The sequence below is a fragment of the Protopterus annectens genome, chromosome 15.part0 (genome assembly GCF_019279795.1).
Source record: "Protopterus annectens isolate FY-2018-M chromosome 15.part0, PAN1.0, whole genome shotgun sequence".
Lineage (NCBI taxonomy): Eukaryota > Metazoa > Chordata > Ceratodontiformes > Protopteridae > Protopterus > Protopterus annectens.
In genome coordinates this window covers 338,203,322-338,216,602 of record NC_056749.1, presented here as the reverse complement: position 1 = coordinate 338,216,602, position 13,281 = coordinate 338,203,322, and positions in this window count along the sequence as shown.

Sequence of the window (13,281 nt, the reverse complement as noted above, 5' to 3'; positions counted from 1 at the left end):
ACATACAAGGCAACTTAATTCTGATATATGTAGCATGTATAAATGTCTAGTATGCAGTATATCCACACTGCTGTGACTGAATTTATTATGAACAGGTAACCCATAAATTCTGCACCACTGATAGAACTCTGACTAGAAGAAAGGCATTATAGAGCCTACAATACAGCTATGAAAAATGTTTATGCAGTTTGTAAGCATTGGTGTTTGATGCAGCATTATCCTGAGTCAGAGGCACACAAACAAGCTTTTTTTCCCAAGCTATGTCAAGGCAGTCATGGAACACAAATGTAAAAACATGCATCTTAAACAATATGCATCTCCTAAATCTTATGGATCTGCTATAAAAGAACAAGGAAATACATGAGATGTGACTCAAAAATGTACAGCAGAGAAAGAAAAAAAAATGTAAACTAGTATTTAACCTACTTTTCTGAAATGCGAGAGGATGAAGGCACCTGTGGTAAAATGTGCATTGTCCATTCTCTCTCTCCTGCCTGCATGGCTGGTCAGCTATAGCATTAAGTGATCACACCCAGATGATGCAGTATATGTGACATGTTATCACCTACGAAAGAATAATCATTTGAACAGAATCGAGCATATCCAGTGCGTCACATGACTCCATTCATTATGTATTATACCATTGTCACGCCACACTTCCATATCATCCCAGCTAGTAGGAACACAAGGCAGTAAAGGCTGCTGATTCAGAAACATATCCGCATTTAGTATGGAAAAGGCACCACAGCACAGAACTCTCGTAAAGACTTAGACTATAATGTGCAGCACAGAGGAAGAGAAAGTGGTATGTATAGATCTCCAGTAAAACTCACAGGCATAAATCCCTGCAGTGTTAAGCAAAAGGCATATAGAACCATTTTTTTCCCAACAATCCACAATGGATTTCCAGTAATTCTAACAATGTTTTTTTCTAGTGATACAATAAATGGTCCATTTTTCCAACAACTTCTTCCTTCACTGGTTGCTTGTTACTTATGTTTTAATGACTCTGTTATGGTTGTTATGTTCCATGCTACTACTTTTACATTTCTGAATCATGGATGTTTCAGTTATGTATAGTGTGGTCACTTTATATCTGCTTATATTGTTTATCATGTAATTTTTCTTTACTGCCAAAATACTTCATTTGTAAAAATTTCTTATTGTTAAAAATTTCACTGGCGAATTCTTTATATGGAGCTTTGCTCCCTCTGCCTCCGCTAAAAATGGGCCTTTGGCCCTGTCAGGCTTTCCCTGTAAATAAATATAAAATAAATAGATAAATAAATAAATTGGAGTCCTGCAACTCAGTGCTGGTCTATATGTAACAGTGCTGATACTAATGTCTGCCCTGTAGTCCACACATAATTTGCAGGTATGTATGCTACATCCACAAAAAAAGAACAGGACAGATGTGTAGTATAAATATACTATGTGTAGTACAAATATGCTATGCTATGCTACCTATATAAGAGTGTAAATATCCTGCTTTTACATCTACCACAAAGAAAAGGCCTAGATCTTTGCTGTTAACAATAACACAATAAGAGATGCATCAGAAAAGTCTATGAATAGTATGCTGTTCTGAAGGAAAGCAACAAAGTATTTCTGTATGAATAATTTATAACAAATATGGCGATACACCATGTATGAATGTAAAATAATGATTGATGTGCTTATTCTTACTGTAGTTAGGTATGGCTTCTCTATAACCTGTGCCCTTCAGCATTGCAGGTTATCTGACTTCTTTCTGATGAGACTGTCTTGCTGCCAGCCCAGCTATCTGGAATTTTGTAAACAATTCTGTGTCATTTGTGAATATTAATATGCTTTATACAGAACTGTATGTTATGTACTGAGCTAAGAGATATCCACAGTGTACCCTACGGGAAAAGAACAGAAATGTATATAAACTATATACCTGTGCAAATGTATGTTTTAATAGTAAAAAGTGGAACATACAGAGTTAACTTGCAAAACTTCAAGAAAATAAGTTGAAATTAGACTGCTTTATGATTGTGCTATAAAAGTTACATTCAGTGTAGCAAGGAAACAGGATGTCTAGAACTAGGGTGTCTTCTGCATTGGATTGAAAGTGTTTTATTATTTTATGAGTTTCAGTTTTGAGCAAACATCTGACCAACATGTATTTTTAACACAGAGATGTGAAATTCTCTTGATATCTGGTTTAGCCTGGGGACATAAGTCAGGTGACAAAAAGTGATGTCATCCAAGCTAACCCAGCAATGATATTTGATATTAATTTAAGAACTCTCTCAGAGGGAGAGACTGGGCATTTTGTATTTTGTCTTCCACCTAGCAAGAATATCCATTCATAATCATCTGCACTTGCCTGTCTGTAAATAAGATTTAGGGCATAGTATCTCTCTCTGATATAGATAGGAATATAGTAAAGGTTAGTTTAGATGGTTTCTGTATTTATTTGAGACTCTTCTGCAATGTTGTTTCAAAATATTTCCTATGATTTTTAACTCTGAAGTTACTGTGTTGATTGACTGAGTATTGCCTTGTTCTTTTACTATTTATTATTAAATATATTTAAACCTGTCTTTGTGGCTGATATTTATGAGACATATTTAAGCTCTTAGGGTACTTGCATATGTATTTGGTGAAACTGTACAGGCCACTCCTAATAGCCTGGCACTCAGTCAAAACTACCATTTGGATTAATAGTAACATTACACAGGATTACCACATATACAAGATTGGACCTCCTTTGAAAGGATCTTATAGAAGCTGATACAGATGGCTGGTGGAAGCTGGAACTACCTTATAGTCTGGGCAAAAGGGGGCATAGCTAGTAAACCTGTGCCAGCCTTTCCCAGGTGTGTGTGTGTGCGAGTATATCAATCAAATTTCAAAGTGTGTGTATGTCAGCTAGTTGGGCAGGGACACACAGCACTGGTTGGACAGAGAGAGTGCTGGAGGTCTTAGCTTTGCCACTCAGCTGAGATCTCAACTCTATAGCTGTGCCAGTGGGGAGTTTTATTGGACATCTGGAGAAAGAGGGAGAAACCAGCCCCAGACTGACTGTGATCTCTGTGTGTTCTTAAGGGAAATTGCACTTTATTGTGTGTGTACTTGTTATCCTCCCAGTGTGTACATCCTCTAGCTGTTGCCAGTTGTGAGGATTGAGTCTCCTTGATTACTGGGCCAGTGCAGGGACATCACACATTAATTGGTAGACAGCGGTGGGATATCCACATCACATATTAATTGGTTGACAGTGGTGAGATAGCCACATGTTAATTGGCCTGTTGTGGTGTGGATATTGAATTCCTGTAGCCTGTGTACAGTAGTCACTGAAGGTGTTTGTACTCTCGATCAGCCATGCAGTGAACATTCAGAGTTTCACTTCACAATTGTTTTATTTTTTTTTGTTAGCTTAGTTAGTCAGAGAGAACAGGCAAGCATGTCCACAGAGAAGTATGGCAAGCTGACAAAGAGGCAGTTGGCTGAGATGTGCCAAGCTAAAGGACTGGTGCGTGGCAACCTAAGGCAGAAATAATTGTAGCTTTGGCCACAATTGCATCACAGACCAGCAACCAGGAGGACAATCAGGGTGGCCTTGGAGATGTACAACTCTCAGAAAATGGACAGCTCAACCACAGAGGACTTAAAAAAAAAAACATCTGGAGCTAGATTCTTGAACTGGAGGCCAAGCATTTGGAAATAGAAACAGCAGTGAGACTGAGACATATAGAAGCTGAGGAAAATGAGAAACTGCGACGTCTGCAGGCTGATGAAAATGAGAAACTGTGATGCCTGGATACTGAGGAGAGGGAGAGACAGTGGCAATCTGAAAAGGAGATGCTCTTCACCAGAGTCATAGAGGTAATAGGAAAGGAAGTAACCGAACCCCAGAAGCAACAAAGGTCAGTAAATGTCTTCCACAATTTATAGAGGGGGATAATTTTGATTGTTTATTCATATGTTTGAGATGGTATGTAAACAGTATAATGTTGACCAAGGGCTCTGGGTATGGTTCCTGACTCCCTTACTCCACGGTAAAGCTGTAACTGCTATTTCTAAATTGTCTGATACTGATTGCTTAAATTGTAATACAGTCTAAATGTGTTTGTTAGAATGCTTTAAGTTAACACCTGAAGCTTATAGAAAAAAGTTTTGTGAGTATATGCACAAGACAGATGAAACTGTGTGTGAATATGTTTCTGAACTAAGCACTTATTTTCATAGGTGGGAGAGTGGATGTCAGGTGACCACTTTTGAAGGGCTGGCAGATGTTTTGGTGTGGGAACAATCCCTTAGCAATTTGCCTGAGGACATAAGAATTTGGTTAGCTGATGGACAATGCAATACTGCAGATGAGTTGGGGAAGAAGGTGGACCTATACCTAGCAAGCTGGGCATCACTGCACAGGAAAGGGACAGCCAGTGTTGCTCATGGGTTTATGGGAACCTATGGTGGCCAGCCCAGACTGCCCCAACAGAGTCCACCAGTAGCAGGGGAATTCATTAGTCCAAGTACATATCCAGGACCAAGGCTTAAATGTTTTAAATGTCAACAGTGGGGGCCATGTAGCATATAGATTTCTACGGAGGCATGGTGGGGAGCAAAAGGTTGGAGACACAGTAAGTGGGAATGACAAAATGCCAGCAGTAAGTTGTCTCGAGATAACAAGGGCACCAAACTACCACAAATGGTTATATCCTATCTTAATGGATGGGAAAGAGGCCATTGCTAAGAGAGAGACAGTGTCTGATCTAACCATTGTGAAGCCTGCAACAGTTAAAGAAGAGCACTACTTGCTTGGGCTTTCTACACCAGTCGAACTTTAGAAGGGACCCCATTCCAAATACCTTTGGCTAGGGTTTATCTTGATTGGGAGCATGGAAAAGGAAGCCAGCAAGTAGGCATGTTTGAGGATATAGAAACAAACTTGGAGCAGAAAAAATGCAGGGAAAAAAAAGCTGTTTAACCTCTTTTAATTTTAATGTACACACACTGGTATCTTGACCTTTTGCCTTTAATGGATAGTATGCATTACAAACAGCCACCTTTTTATATATGAATTCAAACCCCACAAATTATCCAGTTAGTTCATTAGATATTTAAAGTGCCAGTACTGTGTTTTTTACAATTTACATTCATCTTAAATAAGCATACTTTTGAAATACAGTATAAACTTCAACATTCATAACATTTTAAAGTATATTATACATTTATAATATTATTAACATATAATTAACTTTTTAAACACTCTAAACATTTTTGTTTTAATCATTTAAATAAGCTTTTTACATTAATTTAACCATTAAATAGGCTTATTTTAATTCACCAAGTTGATTTCCAAATTAAGACCCCTAGGGAGTAATGTTCTATAGTTCAAAATGAACTTACTTTCCAACTCTAACAACTTTCTAACTACATCTCCTCCCTATTGTGCAAGTACACTAAAGTAAAATTAAGCTTTCATGTCTATTAACAAAGTGTTCAGTAACTGGGCTTTTCATGTATCTGTTGCGGATGTCCCTCAAATGTTCCATATTTCTGATTTTAACAGCTCTTTTAGTTTGTCCATTATACCATTTAATACTTAATAGGTTCATAGGTTCATAGATTAGTACTAAGCTAACTGCCCTTGCGAGCCATATTAAGCCTAGCCAATTATCCCTTCTGAGACTCAATCCCTGCACCTTGTGTTTGTAAGGCAAACATCTTAACCATTAGGCCACCCTCCCAACCACACCCCGCTATATAAATTACACCACATGAATTACAATTAAATCTACCTTAAGAAACAAATCTTTTACCATTAATAAATCTGCCTGAAATATTTCTAATACAATAGCAAACCTTACTATGCCCACAGGCAAAAACCCCAGTAGACTCCTGTGGAGCACTAGTGTAACCCATATTTAGCAATTCTTTCAAGTTGGCATAATGACCATAAGAAAATTTAACACATTTGGGGAATAAATTGCCCGCAGTTTCATCTTCACATATAACATACAATTCCAAAATGGCCTTTCTCATATCATCTGAAAATCCAGAATATTTAGAAACAAAATATAAATCCTTCTTTACAGAATCAACAGCTTTAACACTATTTTTCCTAACAATGGTTGTTCTGCTCAAAGGTTTGCCTCTTAATGCATCATCCAAGGGCTGTTGCAGAATGTCCTCCTTGTATCCTCTCTCCAAAGGTCTTTCTTTTGCTTCCAAAAGAAACTTTATTTTACAACTTTTCTCAGAAGTATTACAAGCAATACATTTAAATTCTCCCAAAGGAAGTGAATTTAACAAGTGGAGGGGATGAATGCTATCTGCATGTAAAACATTATTTACTGCAGTAGATTTCCTAAAAGGTTTGAACTGGATATTTTTCTTCAAATCAACATAAAATTCAACATCTAAAAATTGTACACTAGAATCACCCTTTCAACATGGTGAATTCACCAGGGGTCTTAATTTGGAAGTAAACCACAGCTGCTTGAGGGTACTGATGTTTCTTTGGACAGAGTGATTGCAAGGGCAGAGTTGAGTAGTAGTACCCAAACTGACAGTGAGCCACTGCTGTCACAGAATACCAGACTTCCTGTAGAAGGGAGCTGGGAAGGGTTCCAAAGAGAGAGCTGAGACAGGCTCGGCTCTCAAACCCTACATTACAAGGCCTGAGGGAGGTAGCTAGTGTGGCACCTAATTCTGTAGGGAAGGGGGAATCTGTATACTGGGACAAAGGGTTACTGTATAGAGAGTGGACCTCTGAGGGAGGGCTAGAAGGTGAGAGGATACAGCAATTGGTATTTCCCAGAGCCTACCATCTGGCACTTCTAGCCATAGCCCATGATATTCCCATTGCAGGTCATATGGGCATAAAACATACAAAGCGATTGTATTATGCAGAACTTTTATTGTCCTGGGATTTCCAGAGATGCAACAGGGTACTGCAGGACCTGTGAGCAGTGCCAAAAGGTAGGCAAGGCAAGAGACAATGTGAGAGCTCCTTTGATGCCTTTGCCTGTGATTGAGGAGCCATTTCAGAGGGTAGCTATGGATATTGTGGGGCCTCTGTGTACCCCAAGTTCTACAGGGAGAAAGTAGTAGATTATGCTACCAGATACCCTGAAATGGTGGCTTTGTCCTCCATTGAGGCAGAAAAGGTGGCAAATGCTTTTAGAGATTTTTTAGCAGCGTAGGTTTCCCAAAAGAACTCTTGATTGACAGAGGTGTCAATTTCATGTCAGACCTGATGTTAAAATCTACATTCAAGATGATGCTATGGGCATGGGCATTTGCAGATCAGTTTAAGCAAGAGTAGGACAAATGTGTGCCCCATTTGTTGTTTGCTTACAGAGAGGTGTCCCAGGAATCCACAGGTTTTTCACCCTTTAAGTTGCTGTATGGGCCTCTAGATTTGATTTGAGATAAGTGGGAGAGTAAATGTGAATCCCACAAGGAGTCTGTTGTGGCATATGTCCTAAACCTCAGGACAAGGCTCAGGGAACTCATGGGCTTGGCCCAGGAGAACGTGGAAGACCACCAACTGCAGAAAAAGGTCTGGTATGACAGGAATGCTCGAGGTAGAGCGTATGCTGTAGGGCAGCAGGTAATCGTTCTTGTTAAACACAACAAGCTGAAGGCAGCTTGGAAGGGACCCTACAAGGTACTAAGGAAGGTCAGTAATGTTAACTATATGGTAGAACTGCTATGCAGGAGGCAGAGGCACAACTTATACAGTGTTAACATGATGAAACCTTACCATGATAGTAGGACTTTTTGCTGAGTATTTGCAGAGGATGCGGTGGTGGTGCTGCAGTAGCATTGTCGCCTCACAGTTAGACGTTGCCCGTTCGATTCTCAGAGTGTCTACTGTGTGATGACATGCATGAATGGGCATTCCTTCATTGAAGGTTGTGCGTTAGGCCTGGCAAGCCAGCACGTAAAACTCTAATGCCAATCATTAGCGGACCGGAGTTCTGCTGTGGTGACCCCTAACTGGGAAAAGCTGAACGACACACACACATTTGCAGTGGATGGCAGGAGGAGTCTGAGGGGGATCTGGTGACTGATGATCTCAGTGAGGCTCGGACTGACACCTCACTGGAAGGGGTAGCAGTGTCCCAGCAGCTATCCCCTACCCAGGTTTGAGAAATCTGAGCAGTGTTACAGGAGTTTGGGGACAAGTTCACTGGGAAACCAGGGTGCACCCACCTGGTGCAGCACCATGTGGGTAATGGACCCCAAAGGCCTATTAGGCAGGCCCCTTAAAAGGTGCCTGAGAGAGTCAAACAGACTTTGAGGGGTGGAGATACAGGAAATCTTGGAACTAGGGGTAATTCAGGAGTCCAGCAGTCCCTGGAACTCCTCAGTGGTGCTCGTACCAAAGAAGGATGGCAGCACCAGGTTCTGTGTGGACTGCAGGAAATTAGTCACACAAAGTCAGATGCTTACCCCATGCCTAGGACAGAGAAAGCTCTAGAGCAGCTGGGTGGGGTTAAGTATCTTACCACTATTGATCTTACCAAGGGTTACTGCCAGGTGCTCTTTACTCTCAGTGCTAGAGAGAGGTCAGCCTTTGTTACTCCTTTTGGATTGTATGAGTACACAAAGATGCCCTTTGGGATGATAAATGCCCCAGCGACTTTCCAGAGGCTGGCAGATCATATTCTAGCAGGAGACTTTTCCCTTGCTTACCTGGGTGATATTGCCATCTACATCCATTCCAGGCAAGAGCAGCTTTAGCATGTCAGAGAGGTGCTGGACAGACAACAGAGGGCAGGGCTCACCATTAAGCCCAGCAAATGTCAGGTGGGTATGGCAGAGGTCTCCTACTTGCGTCATAGATTGGAGAGTGGTAAGATCATGGCCACAGCCTGAGAAAGTGGAAGCCATTCAGGCATGGCCTGCCCCTGTTAACAAAAAACAGGTGAGAGCATTCTTAGGGATAGCAGGGTACTACAAAAAGTTTGTCCCCAATTATAGTACCATAGCTGCTCCCCTCACAGACCTGACAAGGAAAAACAAGCCAGATAAGGTAGTGTGGACCCCAGCATGTGAGCAGGCATTCCAGAAGCTTAAAGGAGCTTTAGGAGGACCCCCTGATTTATCCATTCCAGATTACAGCAATAATGTGTTGTGCAGGTGGATGCTTCCAACCATGGGGTGGGGGTTGTACTCAGCCAGGTTTCCTCAGAGGGAAAAGAGCACCCAGTGGTATATTTCAGTCATGCTCCAACCCAGGGAGGAATGCTATGCAGCTGTAGAAAAGGAATGCTTAGCCATAGTGTGGGTCGTATAGAAATTTCAGCCATATCTGTATGGAAGGAAATACACTATAGTTACAGACCACAATCACTTAACATGGCTACATTGAACCAGCCAGCAAAATGCCAAGTTACTAAGATGGAGCCTAGGGTTGTAAGCATATGATATGACAGTGTAGCAACACAGTGGGGTTACCCAATGCCAGCACAGATGGGCTCTCAAGACAGGGAATGGGGTAAGGTATTCCCAGATAGGCTCAACCCTCTCAAGCAACATTTCTCAAGGGTCACCTGAAAAACTAGCTTGAGTTTTTGGTGGGGGGGGGGGGGGTGTGATAAATGTCATGCTGCCAGACCATCAGGAATTTATTTTGTAAATAATTCTGTGTCATTTGTGAATATTGATATGATTTATACAGAACTGTACATTATGTACTGAGCTAAGATGTATCCTCATTGTACTCTACTGGAAAAGAACAGAAATGTATTTAAACTATATAACTGTGCAAAAGTATGTTTTAATAGTAGAAACTGCAACATACAGAGTTAACTTGCAAAACTTCAAGAAAATTAGACTGCTTTACAATTGTGCTATAACGTTACTTTCAAACCAATGCAGAAGGCACCCATGTTCTAGACATCCTGTCTCCTTGCTGTATTGAAAGTGTTTTATTGTTTTGTGACTTTCAGTTCTGAGCAAACATCTGAGAGAATGGTATTTTTAGCACAGAGATGTGAAATTCAGTTAGTTTCTGGTTTAGCTTGGGAACTTAAGTCAGGTCACAAAACGTAATGTCATCAAAGCTAACCCAGCAGTAATATTCAATATTAATTTAAGACCTCTCTCAGAGAGTGGCTGGGCATTTTGTATTTTGTGTTGAACCTAGCAAGAACATCCACTCATCATCATCATCATCATCTGCACTTGTCAGTCTGTAAATAAGATTAAGATTTAGGGCATAGTATCTATATATATATATTATATATATATATATATATATATATATATATATATATATATATATATATATTTGGGTTCCTATCTATTGATCGAACTGTCATTACAGCGACACTCACCTCATCGACACGAAAACATCGACTCTTCATATCATCGAAATGTCAGGTAAGCGATCCTCCCCCTCGCAGGACCCATGGTAGCACTTGTGGCTATATTGCGAAGTAAATCACAACGTTGTCTAGGGAAAGTGTAGGTAGTGATGTGAACCATACGCGTTGTACCAGAAAAACAAGTGCTACCATGGGTCCTGCGAGGGGGAGGATCGCTTACCTGACATTTCGATGATATGAAGAGTCGATGTTTTCGTGTCGATGAGGTGAGTGTCGCTGTAATGACAGTTCGATCAATAGATAGGAACCTATATATATATATATATATATATATATATATATATATCTATAGGAATTTAGTAAAGATTAGTTTAGATGTTTTCTGTATTTATTTGTCTTGCAATGTTGTTTTAAAATGTATCCTGTAATTTTGAACTCTGAAGTTACTGTGTTGATTGTCTGAGTATTGTCTTGTTCTTTTATTATTTATTATTAAATACATTTAAACCTATCTTTGTGGCTGATAATTGTGAGACATATTTAAGCTCTTAAAGTACTTGCATATGTATTTGATGACATGGTACAGGCCACTCCTAATAGTCTGGCACTTGGTCAAAACTTCTATTTGCATTAATAGTAACATTACACAGTAGGATTGGACAACCTTGTAAGGGCCTTATAGTAGCTAGTAAGGGTGGCTGGTGGCAGCTGTAACTACCTTATAGTCTGGGCAAAAGGGGGCATATCTAGTAAACCTGTGCCAGCCTTTCCCAGGGGTGTGTGTGTGTGTGTGCATGCGTTGTACTGGGCAGGGACATGAAGCACTGGTTGGACAGAGAGGGTGCTGGAGTTCTTAGCTTGGCCACTCGGCTGTGATCTCAACTCTATAGCTCTGCAGTGGGGAGTCTTGTTGGGGATATGGAGAAAGAGTGAGAAACCAGCCCCAGACTGACTGTGATCTCTTTGTGCTGTTAAGGGAAATTGCACTTTACTGTGTGTGTACATGTCATCCTCCCAGTGTGTATGTTTCCTTGCTGTTGCCAGTGGTGAGGATTGAGGCTCCTTGATTACTGGGCAAGTGCATGGGCATCCCAGTGGGCATCAAAATAATAAATGCACTGCGGAATATTCAATCCCTGTCTGCCACTGGAAGTCTGCTTCCCAGGTTTTTAATGCACACAGAACAAAACAGATCCTTCTGTTGTAGTAAGAAAAACATTATTCTGGTTTCTTATGCCTGCTATAATGGCAGCCAAAAATCCACATAAAACGCACAGCAGATGTTGTCCTCGAATGATACTCAAGATGGTAGAATGCCAACTCAAACTGCCAAAATTGTTTTCTTTATTAATACAAAAAAAATTGGTTAAACACTTTCATCTCTGTAACATGAAACTTCTTCAGAACCTCTTGCAATGGTATCCATGAACCATCCATTCAGTGTAATACATGCACCATTGCAAAGTTCGATAAATTGATGCCAGTCTTATGTTGAAATCCTTTGGTAAGAATGGTTCAGCAAAGCAGAATAAAATGGGACAATTATGTAAGCTGCTATGAACAGATATACTTTTAAGTATAACGAATGTGCTTGTTAACAAGAACGCTTGTCCAGCTACATGCTTAACATAAACTGTTGCAAAGTTCAACAAGTTGTCTTTATTCCTCCCATGTGGGAGTATCCGTGAGAGAGATTCTCCTAGAACTGCTAGCTTAAGATTTTATCTGGACTAATTCTTTATAATCTTTTTCTTCCATAGAAAATAAGACAGTAAAACACTTCAGTGAATAGTGAAAATAAGGGATCTACCTGACTACATCGACAGTTCAGAAGAGCGAAAATGACTTCACCGATGCCAGAAGATCGACAGTTCACAAACACGACACCTCATACACTTGACACATCATAACAACAACAATCAACAAACAAAACAAATCCCCTGTCCAAAAACCACACACACAACACAAGCACACCAAAATCCTTACAAACCAACACTAACCCTTACATACACAACTATCTATAAACCCTAACCGAAACCCTAACCCTAAGGTCCGTCACTATCGCACACTCACCTAACCCGCGCCCTAACCCTAACTCACTTAACCCGCCCTAACCCAAAAAATATCACTACTGCACCCTTACCTAACCCACGCCCTAACCCTAACTCACTTATCCCACCCCTATCCCTACAGACCGTCAACATCGCACACTTACCTTACTCGCACCCTTACCTAACCCGCGCCCTAACCCTAACTCACTTATCCCACCCCTATCCCTACAGACCATCAACATCGCACACTTACCTTACTCGCACCCTAACGTCCGTCACTACCGCATACTTACACATCCTTTCCCCATCTCAGTGTTCTCAGCGTCGGTGTTTTCCTCCGTCGGTCTTCTAACCTGTCGATCTTCTGGCATCGGTGGCATTGGTGAAGTCATTTTCGCTCTTCTGAACTGTCGATGTAGTCAGGTAGATCCAAAATAAGATATCAGCAATGAGCTTCAATAAACAGTCATATCTATCAATATATATATATATATATATATATATATATCACAACATTTCCAGCAAAGTTATAAGAAAAGAAAATGGTACCGACTTACTGACTTTTAGTTCTGTTGTTAACAATAACTTTAAAGGGGATTGGTCCTGTGATGTGAGTGGGTTGGGTATTGTAGTAAAACTTTCAGGTTATACACTTGATAATGCAGACGTCTGTACTCATTTCTGGTTTAACATTTATTCCAACTGCATTGGTTAGATTATATATTGCTAAAAAATATGTTTTTCGACTGGTCAGAAAGTTACATCTAATTATTTCTTTTCTGATAGGGGTGATAAAAATACATCCAGAAATAATCATATAGATTCTACATGGGACATAACTGAAAGTAGTAACGAAAGGTTTTATTCATGTACCTCTAATATAGAGGAAGATGGTGAATATAATGCTTATTGTC